This window comes from Saccopteryx bilineata, chromosome 5 (assembly GCF_036850765.1).
Source record: "Saccopteryx bilineata isolate mSacBil1 chromosome 5, mSacBil1_pri_phased_curated, whole genome shotgun sequence".
Lineage (NCBI taxonomy): Eukaryota > Metazoa > Chordata > Mammalia > Chiroptera > Emballonuridae > Saccopteryx > Saccopteryx bilineata.
The window spans coordinates 226,007,049-226,027,382 of NC_089494.1; the positions used below are offsets into that span (position 1 = coordinate 226,007,049).

Here is a 20,334-nt window from a genome sequence, read left to right on the forward strand (position 1 = left end):
CGTTGGTTGCAAGGTACCATTAGGTATTCTGCTCTTGTGCCTGGCCTCAGGAAACACTTGTCCCAGCCAGAGCAATGACTCATCCTCTGTTGCCAGTGTCACAATAGGAGCCTGATTTACTGCAGTCCAGCAAACAGTGCAACACTCCTTAGAAGAAAAACTCTGCTCTAGCATTTCGGAAGGATTTAATTAAAATCAGTGCAGAAAATGGAAAATTACTACCACCATTTTACATTAGAGAGATGACCAAAACACCACTTAAGAGTACCAAAAGCTTTAGTTCAGAAAATCAGCAAACATTTCTGCATTTGTTTGTTTTTGGTTGTTATTTATTTACTTATTGGCATGCAGTGAAATATTATATTAGAGGAATTAGGCCCAGAGAGATGATGAGGAAACCTAAGATTATTCTACACAGCCATTCTAAAGAAGTGATGAAACTCCTAGAAACTATATACCAAAGATAATTGCTAGAGTCCTTTAATTTCAATTCATACTTTCATTTACTCAGCAATTAATTGCCTATCCACTATGAGAAACACTAAATAGAAAGGACAGACCTATCCCCAATACAAGACAGGAAGTGGTATGTTCCAGGAGAAGGGGATGGTTGTTTCAAGGAGGGAATTATTTCAAGACCGGAAAGGCTTTCTGGTAGAAGGGGAAAATGAATGGGCCCTTGAAAGATAAATAAAACATGAGTGTTCAGAAGTCAGGGAAAACTTTCTGAATAAGGAACACAAAGACACGAAGGTGAGAATATGGAAGGAGTCAGGAGGCAGTGAGTAGATCAGACGGCCGGAAGCAATTCGTCAGGACTTAGAAGGAACGGTACCAGGTTTGTGGAAGGTGCTGACACAGGCCAAGCACTTGGATATGTGGGAAATGTGTTCAGCCTTCAGGAACCGGAGGCAAGTTAAATGAAAAAACTGCAGCAATCAGAGCAAACAGGACAGCCACAGGCTAGACACAGGGTCCGTGTGTTAACCTTGGGGCCATGTGTTAACCTGTTAGTCGCTGGAATGTGAGGTGTTGTGGGGCACATCAAGGAAGGGTTACCACAGGAGGGTGCTGGGGGAGGGAGGCCCTCAGGGGGGTGGGAGATGGGGATCCAGAGTATGTATCGGTGAGTGCAGAGTGTTTCTGAATTTTACCAACCAGTACGCCATTCTGGTGTATAGTAGCTGAATTTCAGTTCTGTCTCTGGTATATATACATATACATATACATATACATATACATATACATATACATATATATGCAAAAAGCTAATAAAAGCTTTTGTTTTTAAGATCTGTAGACTAAACCTTTACTTGGATGTCAAACTCAGTATGTCCAAAACTGAACCCATCATATTCCTTACTAAACATGCACCATTTTATGATTACATCAGGAATTGGCACCACGAGCTACTCAGGCACTCATTTGAGAGATCTGGGAGTCGTTACCAGCCTCTAACAGCACTGCCAGCACATGGTCTCCCTTTACCATTGTGGGAACCATCACCGTGGGGATTCTGACGGGGAACCAAGGCCACTTGCTCTTCTTGCCCCCAGCTTCTGACTTTTTGGTCAACTTATATACATATAATATCTTAGGGATTTGGCTGAAATACAGTCAACTGTATTAAATTAAAATATGTTAATTTAAAACAGATTAATTTAATTATGTCTATACATTTAATTAAATACTATTTCAACCTGGAAATACTACTCAACCCTGACATTTTATAATAATATACAAACTGTTTTTGATAATATTTTGGTAATTACCCTTGCTCCTTTCTCACTGTTTTGGAAACTCAGATTAGTCATTAATGCAATATTCTTCACTTTTCTTATTTTTCTCACCATTGCCCATCCTTCTGTTTTCAATTTTACTTTTTGGGAAATTTCGGCAACTTCATCTTCCACATAGTTTTTACTGAACTATCTGACTCTTAAATGATTACTTCCAAGAGTTCTTTATTCTCTGAATGAATAACATCCTGCTTTTTTGTTGGTTTTTTTCCTGTACACAGTATCTTCCTTTTCTCTGTGCGAATTTGAATCTATTCCCTTTGAAGTCTTCTTCTCTTCCCTGCATTGCTCTGATTCCCGAGTTCCCTCTTCCTGTCTCTTCAGTGGGGTTTGCTGACTTTCATGCTGGAAGCTTTCATCAAATGTCTGCTGATTCTTAGCTGTTCTTCCATATTTAATAAGGAAGTACATGGTAGGCTTCACTATAGAAGTATATAGACAAAAAGCCACATTTTCTTTTTAATGTATGTAAGTTAGGTTACATACTAAATTGCTTCAACAAAGAGGCCCCCACACAGAGTGACTCAAACAGGACTTCACTTCTTTCTCCTTTAACATTCCATAGTTGATGGGTGGTGCGGGGCCAGTGGCTGCTGCTACTGCTCTTTCTATTCTATGTGTTGCTCCCCTGACACCGGGGTCCTGTTCTTGCCTGACCAGCACCACATCCACATCCACATCCCATCTGGAAGGGAATGACAGAGAGCGGAAGAAAAGCAAGTTTCTTTAAAGACAGTAAAGTAGAAGCTGCTCGTATCACGGATAAAGAATTTAGCTAGTGGTCAGACTTCACTGCTGTGGGAACCTGAGAAATGTAGTCCTATCTAGGAAGCCAGGTTTCTTGCCCAAACTTGGGGGTGCTCTATTAGTAAAAGGTATAAGAAGGAGAACGGACACGAGGGGACATTAGAGTCTTCTCCAACTTAGGGACTCTCGGGAGTATCTCCAGGTTCTTCTCCGGTGTGGTTCGTTTTCTCTAGAGGCGGGTCCTCCATCTTCTTCTGCATGTTCAGGCTGCTGTTGACCGTCAAGTGTACAAACTAGGGCCCCTCACCCCTACCTCCTCTGGGCCTGAAATCTCAGAGTCTGTCTTCTGGTTTACTTCCTCCAAAAGATAAACTTCTGACTTTAGATGGGGGGGAGGAGGCCCGGTTGCCTGTGTGTGGTACAGGGTACAACTGCTCCTTGGACAGATTTGTCCCCTGAAATCCTCATTCTTGGCTCCCCATGTCATCGCCCTGTCTCCTGGGGGCCCCCAATGCCTCCACTTCTAAGGTTTTCACAAGCTCTTTGGGTACCTGTACTGTGGGAGCTTAGACTTGACCTTTTCGCTTTATCATTCCTCTACCGCTTGTTAATTTCACAAATTCCAGCTCAAGGTTACACACATTTCCTAGCATCCTCAAAGGTGACGTCCGCTTTTCTGTTCCTTGTTCTCTTTATTCTTGAGGGTGTGTGAGAAAGGAGAAGGAAGTGAAAATGGCTTTACTATCCTGAAACTAAAAATGTTTTTTCATCTGGACATGATGCTATCACTGGAAATTTTATCTCAAGCCGCAAACATCCATTTGCTTAAAATTAGAACAGTTTTATTTTTACGTTCGTCCTGTGGGCATATACTCATGATTCTCCACAGAGTAACCACTAATTGTGTTTCATTTTAAAGTGATTTCTAAAAGGCTTATTTGCCATGATATTTAAGACTTGCAGTTGTGAAGTCATTTCCCACTCGCATCCCCCCAAATACTTACTTAATCTATATTGAATTTCTTTGCTTCTTTTGTCAAATGACCTATATAAAAATACAAACCAGCAGTGACAGAGGCAGCTATGGGTTACTGTGTCTTTCCCTAAACAATTGTCTGTAGTTCAAAGTAAAGTCATTGAGAGAGTGCTCTGTCATATAAAAGGTTTTTGAAGACCTGCACATAAGTCAGCTCTCTTTGTTCTGAAAGAGAATTCTAGGAACAAAACTTGATATAAAAACTATAGTTTGGCATAAAAACTGGACCCTCTTTCACTTTCTTTTCCTTTCTTTTATTATTATTATTTTTGGCCTATGTTAGGTCACTTACAGGGCACCCCTCCTTCAGCTTCTTCCTCTGGCTGCCTCCCATTCATCCTTCAAAACTCATTTCTAGTGTCAGCTCCTACAAGAAGCCTTCCTTGACTACCTCCCACAGCTCTCCCAGAGCTGATCACGTGCAGCACCTGTGTATGTCCATAGCGCCCAGAATTTTTACTATATTGTAATCACCAGTTTATATGTTGGTTTCCCCCACCGAACTGTCTATGGGCTCCGGGAGGGCAAGGTCCATGCCTTACTTATCTTTATATTCCTGGCATCTGTCAACCAAGCCTGGAACACAGCAGGTGCTAGTCATAGCTTTACTTACTGAGTGAATAAGAGAAAGGCTCATTTTCAATTAGAAATAAAAATCCCTCAATGAAATCAGAAGCAGAGAAATCAGGAAGAAGAATTCACCTTGGTTACTTTTAATCACTCATTCCTTAATGGCTAAATATTAACTGAGCAAAGAATAGAAACACGTCTTCTACAAGACTCAAGTAAATGGATTTCAGAACTAGATACACCTGGGAGATTGAAGCCGCTGTCTTGCTGGCTAGATAAAAAGATGCATAAACTTGTACTTTGGGTATTTGTTTTAGTCAAGGCCCTTCAGTTGCAATGAATAGAAATCCACCCAGGTTAAAAATGTGGGGTTGGCCCTGGCCGGTTGGCTCAGTGGTAGAGCATCGGCCCAGCGTGTGGAAGTCCTGGGTTCGGTTCCCAGCCAGGGCACACAGGAGAAGTGCCCATCTGCTTCTCCACCCTCCCTCTCTTTCCTTTCTATCTCTCTCTTCCCCTTCCATAGCTAAGGCTCCATTGGAGCAAAGTTGGCCCGGGCGCTGAGGATGGCTGCATGGCCTCCACCTCAGGCACTAGAATGGCTCCAGTTGCAACGGAGCAATGGCCCAGATGGGCAGAGCATCGCCCCCTAGTGGGCATGCCGGGTGGATCCCGGTCGGGTGCTTGCAGAAGTCTGTCTCTGACTCCCTGCTTCTCACTTCAGAAAAATTTTTTAAAAATGTGGGGTTAATGAAACCAGGAAACACAAAAGTTCTGTAATGATCAGTCACACTGGGGAGAGGCCACAGAGGGTAAGCACTCTGGTTCACAGTCTGGCCTTTTCCATATGTCAACCAGATACAGGAAGAAAACAGCAGCTGCTCTTACTTGGACTTTGACTTGTAGATTTTGTTTTTGTTTTGGAGAAGCAGCAAAAGTTAGACTCAGGAGACTATTTCTGTCTTTGCCTGCAATGTAGTTGACACAGGTTCACTGTGATAACTATAATAATTTTACAAGCCAATAGCATACAGGATAATCTGTCTTAATAAGACAAATAAAGAAATACTCCAAACAAATGACAATTAACCACACTACTGTTCCAGGGAAGGGGAGGTGAAGGAATACAGTCCAAATGTAATGAGGTGTACCTTTTTATACAAGGAGGCAGTCGGGACAGCTGGCGACCCACCACGGAGCTGATTTCCAGAGTTGGGAGGTGCGCAGATGAGGAGGGCCCGCCCAAGGCAGAAGCAAATGGCCCAAGGGTCTTTGGAGAGAGAGCTTTCAGGTTAGCAAAGAGTCGCCTTGCCCAAACCAAAATTCTCAGTCTCACAAAGTCTCAGTATTTATAGTCCAAATGCTCCCCTGCCATGGTTCCTTCCCACATGTTCCTATCGATAAGCCCCTAGCGGGGCCCCTCCGCAGCTGGGCTGCACACTGCTTATCAGTGACAACAGGTACAGAATGATGACATCCTGGCACGGCTTACTTCATTCTCCTGTCAAAGTTTTTATTTTTAAAAAATGTTTTCTTCTGTCTTTGTCACTGTCATTAACAAATGGATGCAAGCAACTTCACTTAAGTCACAAACAAGTGAATTTGAAATCATATGAAACCTACACACAACCCAGACTTAACAGCTGACAGGAGACCTGAGCTCCTTCACTGGTTTCACCCATGAGGTGCCATGAAATAGACCCGTGCAGCCAATGTCCCCCAAACCCTGGCAGATGTGCAGATGGACTTAATCCCTGTTGCACTAACAAAACTCTTGGGGGCAGGCAACATATGAATAAGTTTCTAAGATGTAGAGAAATAGGCTAAAGGAGCAGAAGACACACTTCAAAATCTTTTTGTGTGTGTGTATGTGTGTGTGTGTGATAGAAACAGAGACAGAGAGAGGAACAGACAGACTGGAAGGGTGAGAGATGAGAAGCATCAATTCTTCGTTGCAGCATCTTAGTTTCTCATTGATTACTTTCTCATATGTGCCTTGACCAGGGGGCTATAGCAGACCAAGTGACCCCTTACTCAAGCCAGCGACCTTGGGCTCAAGCTGGTGAGCCTTGCTCAAACCAGATGAGCCCATGCTCAAGCCAGCAACCTTGGAGTTTTGAACCTGGGTCCTTTGCATCCCAGTCCAAAGCTCTATCCACTGAGCCATCACCTGGTCAGACTAGAAATATTCCTTTTAAAACTCACAGCTCAATGGAAGAGGACCTCTGTGACTGAGCCTATCCACCTATCCTCTGCTTTGAGTGTGGGTAGTCTGACCAAGCTATCAAGAGGCCAATAGAGCAAAACCTAAAACACATGCTGAGTAAGACTGTGTTGACAATTTTAGTGTGGCCTATTCATTCTTCTCTGGGGTGCCTGCTCCCCACCCCAGTTCGTGCTAGGTGTTCCCCTGGGCCACCCTGTGATACGGCAGACCTTCGGCATATTTCTGCCAGGGTTTGTATTGTCAGCATCCTTGCTGATCTTCCCCGCTTTCTTGAGGTTGGGAATGACATTTATTATAAACCATTTCATACACCTTTCGATGTAAGGAAGGATAGACACATTTAATACATGAATAAATGCCCTACAGCTCTGTATTCTCAGAGCCTAGTATGTGCCTGGATCATCTCAGACAAGTGAATAATAGTAAAAAAAGAATGAATGAAATTAAAATATCTGGACTTGAATTGCTTTAAAAATGTTCTGTACTGCCTGACCTGTGGTGGCGCAGTGGATAAAAGCATAGACCTGGAACACTGAGGTCGCCGGTTCAAAGCCCTGGGCTTGCCTGGTCACGGCACATATGGGAGTTGATGCTTCCTGCTCCTCCTCACCCCGCCTTCTCTCTCCTCTCTCTAAAAAAAAAAAAAATAATAAATAAAATCTAAAAAAATATATTTATATATATAAAAATGTTCTGTACTGAGTCATAGGTTTAATAATTTCTCATGACTTTTCATCTAGTTTAATTTTACACATCAACATCAACAGAACAGATGTTCATCTGTCCTTTTTGAAATTCTTGTATTTCAGAAATTGGTAAGTTTTGAGGTAATTACAAGAAAAGCTTTGTATTTTGGTCTGGTGTTCTTAACACATAGGAGACTGGGGTAGGGAATGGGGGTGGGGTCCGTGGTTTCCTGAAGCTGAATGCTAATTGACCCTGATGGTGGCTGTTTATCACAACGGTTGATTTCACCCGACAACTAGATCTAGGCCTTTTTTTTAGGTGCAAAGATGGCTTGAATTTATTCCAGGTTCAGTCCTGCTTAAATGCACATAGGTGGCATTTAGGCATTTAGGCCACTGCTCATTTCAGCTAAACTTGGAGAAAAGGAAGTTTTGATGTCTCTCTTTATCATTCTTCTATGAAAACAGAGAGTACATATTGATGTTTTACATTAAATATCAATGTCTATATCTGTGAACTGAGCACGACCACACCCATCTCCTGGGGCCACGGTGAGGGATAAATGAGAAGATGGCGTTCACACAGTGCTCCGTACGCAGTAGGTTCTTGGTACACTTTTGCAGATCTGAATTGATTTAATTAAACAGGAATTCTAGTCCAGAGATTTTTTTTTTTTTTTCCTCATGGAAGGCAACTTTTCTTACAAAGAATTTCTTTCTCAGGAGATTGCAGCCGAGAAAATCAGAAGTTTTGATAAAACAATGGGGAACATCAAGTCTGAAACACAGAAAATCTGTATATCATTCCCATTTTCCTCTGAACTGCTCCAAATACACTCAATTCTATTCTGTTTTTTAAACTGAATTTATTGGGGTGACAGTGGTTAACACAGCTACACAAGTTTTGGGAGCCCGATTCTATAACACATCATCTGTGCACCCGCATTGTGTGTTCATCCCCAAAGTCCAGTTACCGTCCATCACCGTTTACCTCCCCTGGGTCCTCTTCCCCCTCCCCCTTCCGCCCCCCCCCCTGCAATCATCACACTGTTGTTCATGTCTGTAAGGTCTTTTTCATTCTTTTTTGCTCGATCCCTCCCCCTCCCTTACCTAGCCCCAACCCCCACCAAACCACTGTCAGTCTGCTCTCTATGTATGAGCCTGTCTCTATTTTGCTTGCTAATTCATTTTGTTCGGTAGATAAATGAATAACAAAGGCTTTGATACATTTACACAATAGATTATTATGCATCCATAAAAAAGAAGGAAACCCTACCTTTCATGACAGCATGGATGGACCTGGAGAGCATTATTTTAAGTGAAATTATCCGGTCAGAGAAAGTCACCACATGACTTCACTCACATGTGGAATTTAATGATTCCACATTCTGTTGAGAAACCCTCGGTCGCCTCCTGCTACTTCTCCTGTCCCAGGGAGTGATGAGAAGACCAAGAGGAGCCAGAGGCATCTTTTCCTCCCTTGTCTGCCAGAGCAACAGATTAGAAAACCATGCTTCACTCTGGGCAGCCTCAGCATCACACAGCCATGCTGAAGTCACTCTGACGTCTTAGTGATGGATTTAGAAGAGGACACTATCAATAAGAATTGAACACTCCAGTGTCCTGTGATACACAAAGAATCAAAGACCATACTGAGGCCCTGGCCGGTTGGCTCAGTGGTAGAGCGTCGGCCTGGCGTGCAGGAGTCCTGGGTTCGATTCCCGGCCAGGGCACACAGGAGAAGCGCCCATATGCTTCTCCACCCGCCTCTTCCTCTCTGTCTCTCTCTTCCCCTCCCACAGCTGAGGCTCCATTGGAGCAAGGATGGCCCGGGCGCTGGGGATGGCTCCTTGGCCTCTGCCCCAGGCGCTAGAGTGGCTCTGGTGGCCACAGAGCAATGCCCCGGAGGGGCAGAGCATCGCCCCCTAGTGGGCATGCCGGGTGGATCCCGGTCGGGCGCATGAGGGAGTCTGTCTGACTGCCTTCCCGTTTCCAGCTTCAGATAAAAAAAAAAAGACCATACTGAAATGTGACCCAAAAAAAAGTCTAGTAACTCTATGTCCAGAGACCATCAGTACCCTTGTCCGGGACATTCACTTTTGCCTGGATGACTCTAATTCACTTATATGCTTCCACCTCCAGCCCTTTCTCAGCACTGTAACCAAGGGATCTTTTAACGAGGTGGTCTGAGGCAGTCCAGATCTCCAGCATTGCTCACCTGCCCTGGCCTTACCTGCCCTCCAGCCGCATCTCTGCTCACTCCCCTCTGGTCACAGCAGTTTCCTTTCAGCTCCTCAAACACATCAGAGTTCCTCTTTTCTTTGCTGCCTCAATGAAAATCTTGCCCCTAACTCTTGCCTAGATATCTCCTACCCGGCTTTCAGGTTTCAGCTAAGTGACACTTCCTTAATGACATTTAAACAGACCCCCTACTTTGTGCTTCACACATCCTGCACTTTTCCTTCACAACCCACTGTTTTCTATTTATGTTTCCCATGGTCACCAGCAGCGGAAAGGCTCCCTGAGGGCAGAGTCCGGTCCACATAGTGTGCCCTGGCCAGGGCTGTCTGCCCAGGTCCAACACAGCGCTTGACTCAACGCTGAGTAAGAGGAAGCAAAAGGCATTTGTCATTCCTATACAGTTTTGTTGGGGATACACTTTGGAACGGTACTGAGAGCTTTTCTAAGATACATTATATACATAAGATCTTCTTCATACACACAGGGTTCCTTTTTACATTTCTGCAAGAATGTTATTTTCAATCCACCATAGTTCCAAATGGAAAATTATTTTAATCACTGCCACATTCACCCAAAGTGTTTACTATCAATTCGACAGTACAGTTTTTTTTAGTTGCAAAGATGACTTGAATCAATTCAAAGTGCTGAGTTACCTGACATAAGCTTTGCATGAGTTTAGAGAACGTTGAATCACTTTGTATCACTGTACAATATTTGGAGTGGCAATATGTATCAAAATCTTAAAAAATGAATGATGCAGATTGTATTTTTCAAAGATGAGAACACAAATGTAACCTTTCATCCCATATGCTCTTCCTACAATGTTGGTTCTCCCTCCAGTGAGAGGAGGGAGTCCTGTGTGTCCTCCTCAGCCTGGGTGGGCTTGTGTAATGGAAGTAGTGTTGCATGGTTTCCAAGGCTAAGCTAGAAAAAGTGACAATGCTTCCACCTGGCGCTCTACTGATATGCTCTATGCTGCTGTGTAACAAGTCTAACTACCCTGAAGTCGACATGCTAGAGAGACCACATCCAAAAGGAAGAAGATATCTGAGGAGGCCCAGCTGTTCCAGCTCCCAGCTGTTTGACCCTGCCCTGCCCAAGCACCACATATGTGAGTGAAAGCCTTCGGAAGATTCCAGCCTCTTACCTTCAAGCCCCCCAGCCTATACCAAGTGGGACAGAAATAACCATGGCAACTGAGCCCTGCCCAGACTGCAGATTCATAAGTAAAATAAGCACTGTTGTTTGAAGTGCTAAGTTCTGGGTAGTTTGTCATGCAGCACTAGGTAACTAGAACATTATATACATATATACTGCTGGGTTAAAAAGATATCTATATACCTATTCATATGTATACATATATAGATACAGAGTTCTAAGGTAGTTTGTCATCTAGTACCAAATAACTAGCTTATTATATATAATATATAAAAATACATATTGCTAGGATAAAAGTGACCTATATCTCTATACATTTATATATGTATATCTGTCTACATACATATAGGTGTACATACAGTCAATTTTTTAACAGCAAATTCAGTTCTAGGAATTAATGCTAAGAAAATATTTGGAAAGTATACAAAAATGGCTACATAGCATTATTAATAAAACAAAATGTTTTGAAACCGTCTAAAATGTTCAGCTACACAGCTGATTAAATATATGATTTTATATTCACAGTCAATTGCCAGGTTGCCGCACAGCAGTGTGGTGAAGTGGAGCTGCACTTCCTGGCAAGACGGTGAGTCATGAATCAAAAATGATCCCTAATCCAATTCTTTGCACCAAGTCCATTTTTCTTATAATGTTTTATAAGACTTTATGTGCAAATAAATGAATGTTAGGTGCAAAAAAACAGACTAATGATGCTCATTATTGGTTCATGCTTGGCTCTCTTTATTTATACAAAGATACTAAAGCATAATGATTGTTTTTTTCTTTTTAACAAAAAGGAATGAAACTCTACAAATTACTCTTTGATTTTCTTTTCTGTTTCATAATATATCATATATACGTTATTCCTCCGGGTCATAGATGTAGACTTAACTCATTCTTTCTAATAGCTGTATCATTTCATTTAACCTTTCTCCCATTAATGGACATTCAGGTTGTTCCAGTTTTTCTTTTACGTCACTATCAGCAGTGCTAAAATAAGTATTTTGGTTCATTTATCTTTAGGCACTGATGCTTTTATTTCTGTAACTTAAGTTCTGAAGAATGGCATTGCTGGGTCAGTGTATACTTAAATTTTATATTCACACAGTCAACTGCCAAAATGTACATTGCTAGATTATTTTCCAAAAAGGTTCTATCGCTCATATTCCTACCAGCAGATTTTATGGATGAGAAATCCCTGCACCCTAAACAGCAACATATTTTCCCTCCCTCCGTCTCTCTCTCTCTCTCTCTCTTTCTCTCTAATGGGTAGAAAATGGTCTAGATGTTATACACTTTTTATATATTTAAGATATAAACCACATGTCTTATGTTGCAAGCTTTTTGTTTTTTTTGCCTTTACACTTTTCTCATGGCATAGTTTGCAGCACAAAAGTTTTAAATTTTATATGGTCAAGTCTAGCAATCTTTTTCCTTCATGGCTGCTTAGACCTTTGTTTTCAAAACTGAATACTGCCAGTGAATTCGCACTTCCGGACATGGGAGTGGCTAACTAAACTCACCGAGCACCTGCAGGATGACCTTCAGCTAGGACTTTGCTGCCACTGTCCAGGGAGACTATACTTGTGTGACTGAGTTCTAGAAGTGGTTTGTCTGATACCTTTGTTCAAAATGAGCAATTCCATTCCTCAAAGAACTGAGCTGTACTGATGGATGTGAGCTGGCAGTTAATGAGTCTGCAGTACTACTAAAAATGCTCATCTATTTCTTGTTCCCCCTAAGGAAACAAAACTCATCTTCAAAATACTCTTTCCATATATCTCACAAAAGGCAAGTTTCTAAATCCCATAATACTTCATTTTTCCTAAACAGAAGCCTTTAGTGGTTATGCAAATCCAGGTTGCTCTGGCTCTGTAAGTCTTATCTGGTTTTGATGAAAGCCCTGACTTTACAAACAGCCTAAGATTTATTGCTTTACAGCACTGGTCAGATACGAGTTAAGTGCTTTCACAGTTTCTTACCCTACTCTTTTTGTGTCTTTTCAAGCCTATAATCTTGCATTTTTTACCTATCTAATGAAAATATGGTGAGGCATTTTATTATTATTTTCAACCCACAGTTTGTAGACACCTTAAAAGTCTATTTTATCATGAAAATATAAATTTGTCAATGAACTGTTGAAAACCGTGCCCTTAAACACAATAGGACTCTACTCTGTGAGTAAGACTGGGGGGCAGGGCCGAGGGCAGAGGGCGTAATTCCCTAGTCGGGCCTGAGAGGAAACCAGAGTGCTCCCCTGGCTTAGTACTGCTTCGGTCATTTCTATACTTTCACTCTTTAAGATTTCACCTAAGTTTTTTGTCTACCAAAACTTTTCCACTTCATTCAAGTCATATAAAAGCAAATTAATTAACATCTCTACCATCTCCCCATTTCAGTCCATGGTAACTCGGGCTTTAGCCTTTACCCCTACCTTCCATTCGCCCCATCAAATCCTGTTGACTTTTCAACCATGTACCGTATTTCCCCATGTACAAGATGCAACTTTTTTGAAAAATTTTGCGTCTAAAAACTGAGTGCGTCTTATACAGTGGTTATAGATTTTTTTATTTGCATTCCCTGCTTTTTTGCATTTGTTTTTGTGCTCATTGTTGAAGACAGTGATTCGTCATCAGACATAGACGAGGACAAGCTAATGGATGAGAGTTTTGACAGTGATGAGGAGTTGTATGAATTTTATGATAGATAAAACTTGAGTTCAATAACTTTATGTAATTTTTTTTTCAAATTTCAGGCCCCCAAATTAAGGTGCATCTTATACATGGGAGTGTCTTATACATGGGGAAATAAGGTATTTATTCAACAAACACTTATTGCACATCTACATTTTTATTGTGATAAAACTACGTAACACCACCATCAATTTCCAGAACCTTTCCATCATCCCAAACTGAAAATCTGTATCCATTAAACAATAACTCCCCATTCCTGCCTCCCTCCTTCCCGACCTGAGGCAGGGCCAGGCAACCACTATTTTACTTCCTGTCTTTAGGAATTTGACTACTCTAGGTACATGATGTAAGTAGAATCATACAGCATCTATCCTTTTGTGACTGCCTTCTTTGACTTAGCATGATGCTATGAAGGTTCATCCTTGTGGTCCCATGTGTCAGAATTTCCTTCCTTTTAAAGACTAACACCCTGCTGTGTATAAACCCCATTTTGCTGTTCCATTCATCTGTCAATGGTTTTTTGAGTTGCTTCCTCGTTTTGGCTACTGTGCATCATGCTGCTATGAACATGAGCGAACAAATACCTATTTACGTTCCTGCTTTCATTTGGGGGGGGCAAATATCCAGAAGTGGAATAGCTGAAGCATATGGTACTTGTTAATTTTGATGACTTGCCATACCCTTTTCCAAAGCAGATGCCTCATTATACATTGCCACCGGTAAAGCACATGGCTCCAATTTCTCCACAGTCTCATCAACAGTTGCTATTTTTTAATATAGCAGTCATCCTAATGGGTATAAAGTAGTATTTTGTTATTTAGATTTGCATTTCCCTAATTATTAGTGATGTTGAGCATCATTTCATGTGTTTATTGGCCATTCATATATCTTTTTTTGAGGAATGTTTAAGTCTTTTGCCCATTTTCTACTCAGGTTTTTGTTGTTGTTGTTGTTATTGAGTTGCAGTTCTTTATATATGCTGGATATCGATCCTTTATCAGACATACGACTTGCAAAATATTTTCTCCTCTTCTACAAGCTATTTTTTAACTTAAGTATCCTTTGCTGCTTAAAAGTTCTTAATTTTTTAAAATTTTTTTAAATTTTAAATTATTTTTATTTTTATTCATTCATTTTAGAGAGGAGAGAGAGAGGGAGAGAGAGAGACAGAGAGAGAGACACAGAGAGAGAGAGAGACAGGGGGAAGGAGCTGGAAGCATCAACTTCCATATGTGCCTTGACCAGGCAAGTCCAGGGGTTCAAATAGGCGACCTCAGCCTTTCCAGGTTGACGCTTTATCCACTGTGCCACCACAGGTCAGGCCAAAAGTTTTTAATTTTGATGAAGTCCAATTTATCTATTTTTTCTTTGTTGACTGTGCTTTTAGTGTCATATCTAAGAAATCACAGCAACAAACATACAAACAATCCAATAAAAAATGGGGAGAGGACATGAAAAGACACTTCTCCCAAGAAGAAATACAAATGGTCAATCAATATATGAAAAGATGCTCATCTTCACTAGCTATTAGAGAAATGCAAATCAAAACTACGATGAGATACCATCTCACACCTGTTATATTAGCTATTATCAACAAGACAGATAATAACAAGTGTTGGAGAGGCTGTGGAGAAAAAGGAATCCTCAATTCACTGTTGGTGGGAATGTAAATTAGTACAACCACTATGAAAGAAAGTATGGTGGTTCCTCAAAAAATTAAGGATAGAACTACCATATGACCCAGCAATCCCTCTACTGGGTATATACCACCAAACTCAAAATCATTGGTACGTAAAGACACATTCACGCCCATGTTCATCACAGCATTATTCACAGTAGCCGAGATATGAAAACAGCTGAAATGCCCTTCAATAGAGGATTGGATAAAGATGTGGTACATATATACTATGGAATACTTCTCAGCCATAAGAAATGATGACATAGTATCATTTATGACAACATGGATGGAACTTGATAACATTATGCTGAGTGAAATAAGTAAATCAGAAAAAGCTAAGAACTATATTATTCTATACATAGGTGGGACACAAAATTGAGACTCATGGACATAAATAGGAATGCAGTGGTTCCCAGGGGGAGGGTGAAGGGGGAGCTGGGAGAGAATGGGGGAGAGGAGGGACATAAAGAGGTACAAGAATCAGGTGATGGAGAATGATCTAACTTTGGGTGATGGGTATACAACATAATCAACTGTCCAAATGATGTGGAATAAAAGTGAAACTAAGAGACATTGATAAGAGTGTGGTGGTTACGGGGGGAGGGGGGAGAGGGAGAGGGAAAGGGGGAGGGGGAGGGGCACAAAGAAAACTAGATAGAAGGTGACAGAGGACAATCTGACTTTGGGTGATGGGTATGCAACATAAGTGAATGACAAGATAACCTGGACTTGTTATCTTTGAATATATGTATCCTGATTTATTGATGTCGCCCCATTAAAAATAAAATTATTAAAAAAAATTGATGTGGAGATATTTGCCCAAAACCTATGTACTCTATGTGACCAATATCACCTTGTTAAATTTAACATCTAAATAAAAAATTTTAAATATTAAAAAAATAATAACTGCAAAATTCAATACCATTAAACTTTTCCTTTTGTTTTAAGTTTTATAGTTTTTTAAGTTGTTTTCTTGGGGTGAAACTGGTTAAGTTTTACAGTTTTAACTCTTATATTGATCCATTTTGAGTTAATTTTTCTATATGATGTGAGGTAAAGCTCCATCTTCATTTCTTTGCATTTAAACATCAAGTTTTCCCAGCCTCATCTGTTGAAAAGACTGCCCTTGCTCCTTTGAATAGTCTTGGCACCCCTGTTAAAAATCATATAACCATATATACAAGGGTTTATTTCTGAGCCCTTCATTCTAGTCCAGTGGTAGTCAACCTGGTCCCTACCGCCCACTAGTGGGTGTTCCAGCTTTCATGGTGGGCTCAACCAAATTGCGGAGCAACCAAAATTTGGTTGCTCAACCAAATAGCGGAGCAACCAAATTATAAATAAAAAGATAGATTTAACTATAGTAAGTTGTTTTATAAAGATTTATTCTGTCAAACTTAGCGAAAATCCGACATAAAGTATTTGGTAAGTAATTATTATTATACACTTTAACTTGCTGTAACTCTGCTTTATAAATTTTATAAATTAAAGTTACTTCCCTACTTTATAAATCACCATTACTGTGGATTCGGTGGGCAGTTAGAAAATATTACTACTAACAGAGATACAAAAGCGGGAGGTAGGTATAAAAAGGTTGACTACTCCTGGTTCTAGTCTGTTAGTCTAGAGGTCTGTCTTTATACCAGTTCCTCACTGTTTTTTATTTTTATTTTTATTTTTTACAGGGACAGAGAAAGAGTCAGAGAGAGGGACAGATAGGGACAAACAGACATGAATGGAGAGAGATGAGAAGCATCAATCATCAGTTTTTCATTGCGACACCTTAGTTGTTCATTGATTGCTTTCTCATATGTGCCTTGACCACGGGCCTTCAGCAGACCAAGTAACCCTTTGCTCGAGCCAGTGACCTTGGGTCCAAGCTGGTGAGCTTTTTGCTCAAGCCAGATGAGCCTGCGCTCAAGCTGGCAGCCTCGGGGTCTTGAACCTGGGTCCTCGGCATTCCAGTCTGACGCTCTATCCACAGTGCCACCACCTGGTCAGGCAGTACCACACTGTTTTGTTTACTGTAACTTTATAGTATGTTTTTTCTAGTTTTATTGAGATAATTAATATACATCACAGTATACATTTAAGGCAGACAGCAGATGGTTTGATTTCCATATATTGTGAAAATTAGAATAGGTTTAGTTAACATCCATCATTTCATATAGCTACAATAAATGAAAAAGAAAAAAAATTCTCTTTGTGATGAGAACTATTAGGCTCTATTCTCTTAACAACTTACCTATACATCATACAGCAGAGGTAAATATAATCATTATGTTGTACACTACACATCCCTAGTACTTATTTATTTTATAACTGGAAGTTTATACATTTTGGCCATCTTCTTCCAACTCCCCACCCCTACACTGTTTTGATAAGAAAGTGTGAGACCTCCAACTCTGTTCTTTTTCAAGATTCCTTTCGTTATTCTGAGACTCTTGAGATTCCACATGCATTTTAGGATGGATTTTTTTCTACTTTTGCAAAAGAAATTGTTGGGATTGCACATCTACTATACTTAAGGCAGTGTTACTTGTACTTATTCCTTACTTTCACTTTCATTGGAAACCTTCTGAATATGATACAATACTCTCCTTGCTAGTATAGGAGGTCCTGGAAAAATGTTTCATTCTAATGTTGATGAGATGCTGTAAAAACTTAACTCTAGTTTACATTAATTAGCCTAGGGTAAAACTGGTATTACTATAGTCGTTACACTTAAAGTTGCAGAACCTATTGATAGTGTTATGAGAACTTAACTATTTTCCTCTCACAACTCTCCACATTTCAATACATTGTATACACTGCTATAAGTATTCCTAAAACATCACATTATTATGTTACTCAGTGGATTAAAGACATATGGTGCTTCTTAGTGCCTGAATATCCATGTCCATGCACTTCTGCTTGGCGTTTAAGATCCTTCATCATGCCCTTGATCTACTTACAGTATTTATTTTCTACCACTTCTTGGCACCAAGCCTTGGCTCCAGTCACTGTGCTTTCCCTCCCCTGTGTTCTCCTGTCATCTGAAATAACCACACTGTCCCCCCCCCCCGCCATGTTTCTACATAACCTGACCCATCCTATGAGGCCATTTCTAGTCCCACTTCTTCTTTTAACTCATCAGTGACAGTACTATGCTCTTCTCTTTTTCTCTCACTATTTTCTCTGTTTTACAAAAAGAAAATTTTGTGTTTTTCTGAAGTGAGAAGTGGGGAAGCAGAGAGACAGACTCTCCCATGCACCAAACTGGGATCCACTCGGCAAGCTCGCTGAGGGCGATGCTCTGCCCATCTGGGGCGTTGCTCTGTTGCAGCTGGAGCCACTCAAGTGCCTGAGGCAGAGGTCATGGAGCCATCCTCAGAGCCCGGGCCGACTTTGCTCCAATGGAGCCTTGGCTGCGGGAGAGGAAGAGAGACATAGAGAGAAAGGAGAGGGGGAAGGGTGGAGAAGCAGATGGGTGCTTTTCCTGTGTGCCCTGGCCAGGAATCAAACCTAGTACTTCCTCATGCCAAGCCAACGCTCTACCACTGAGCCAACCGGCCAGGGCCCAAAAAGAAATATTTTTATTGTAACAACCTAAGTTTAAAATTAATGGAATCACCACACAAAAACTTGTATACAAATGTTCATAGCAGCATTATGGATAATAGTTTAAGAGTAGACACAATAAAATTGTCCAACTGATTTATTTATTTATTTTTTTGTATTTTTCTGAAGCTGAAAACGGGGAGAGACAGTCAGACAGATTCCCGCATGCGCCCGACTGGGATCCACCCAGTATGCCCACCAGGGGCGACGCTCTGCCCACCAGGGGGCGATGCTCTGCCCCTCCGGGGCGTCGCTCTGTTGCGACCAGAGCCACTCTAGCTCCTGGGGCAGAGGCCAAGGAGCCATCCCCAGCGCCTAGGCCATCTTTGCTCCAATGGAGCCTTGGCTGCGGGAGGGGAAGAGAGAGACAGAGAGGAAGGAGAGGGGGAGGGGTGGAGAAGCAGATGGGTTCTTCTCCTCTGTGCCCTGGTGGGAATAGAACCCGGGACTTCTGCATGCCAGGCTGACGCTCTACCACTGAGCCAACCAGCCAGGGCCTGTCCAACTGATTTAAAAATTCATATAATGCAATATTATTCAGCTACAACATGAATGAACCTTGAAAACATCATGTTAATTGAAAGAAGCCAGTAACAAAAGGGTATTTTTAAGTGACATTCTGGAAAAGACAAAACTAAATGCACAGGAAACATATCAATGATTGCCAGGGGCCATGGAGTAGGGAGTAATGAGGAATGATTGCAAAAGGGTATTCATTTGTTTTGGGGGAGGGATGATGAAAATTTTCTAAAATTAGAGAATGGCAATGTTACATGACACCTTGAATGTACTAAAAACACTGAATGGTATACTTTCAAAGAGTGAACTTTATAATATGTGAATTGTATCTCAAAACTTACTAAATTACGGAAACTATTAATAAGCTATTAGGACTAGTAGAAGAGTCTAGCAAGACTGCAGGATACAAGATCAATATAAAAATCAATTGTATTTGATAGTGACAATCAGAAAAATGATGAAAACAACATCATTTGTAAAATACAACCTACTTAAAATAAATCTAAAAAAGGTGCAAAAGACCTGTACACTGAAAAACTATAAAACACTGATGAGAAAAATTAAAGATGACTTAAATAATCAGAGTGATATTCCAGATACACAGATTGGAAGATTCAGTATTGTTGTCAATTTTTCCTTTATAGATTCAACACAATCCCAACCAAATTCTCATCAGGATTTTTTGTTGTGTCGACTGATTCTAAAACTCGTATGAAAATGCAAAGTATCTAGAGTTGCTAAAACAACTTTTAAAAAGATTAACAAAATTGAAGAAATAACACTGCTTGCTTTAAAGACTCATAAAATTACAGTCGTTAAGAAGTGCGGCATAAACATAAACAAATAGATAAAAGATAAACAAGAAGGTTGAAGAGATAAACAGAATAGAGTCCAACTCATATATAAATATACAGACAACTTATTTTTGATAAAGGTGTAAAGAAAGGCAGTTTAATTAAAAAATGTTAGCCTTTTCAAAAAATGATTCTAGAAAATGTGGATATTCATATGTAAAAAATTAACTTTGATCCACATCTCACACCATATATAAAAATGAGGTCAAAATGGAACAGAGACCTAACTATAAAACCTAAAACTATAAATTTCTAGAAGAAAAGAGGAAACCTTGAGAGCTCAGACTTGGCAAAAATGCCTTTAAATACAACATCAAAAGCATGATCAATAAAATAACACATTGGCAAGATGGACTTAATCAAAATTAAAAATTGTTCTTCAGAAGATACTGTTACAAGAATAAAATAAGTCACAGATGGGAAGAAAATATGTTCAAATCATATATCTGATAAAGGATTTGTGTCTAAATTATACAAAAAATTTTGCACCTAAATAATAAGAAAACAAGTCACCCAATTAAAAAAATGG

At 40.5% G+C, this 20,334-nt stretch overlaps 1 protein-coding gene across 5 annotated transcripts in view; it reads right to left on the bottom strand.

The window, feature by feature from the left end:
- The window catches only part of CRACD (capping protein inhibiting regulator of actin dynamics), a 277,681-nt gene that overhangs the window by 77,430 nt on the left and 179,917 nt on the right, over positions 1–20,334 (bottom strand). Inside the window, exon 1 of one of the 5 annotated variants that reach the window (XM_066279322.1) lies at positions 9,296–9,523. The exons of the other annotated variants lie outside the window; for them this stretch is intronic. The gene's annotated coding sequence lies outside the window, so the exon portion shown is untranslated. Of the gene's footprint in view, positions 1–9,295; positions 9,524–20,334 lie in introns of those variants that run through there. 5 annotated transcript variants of the gene reach the window in all.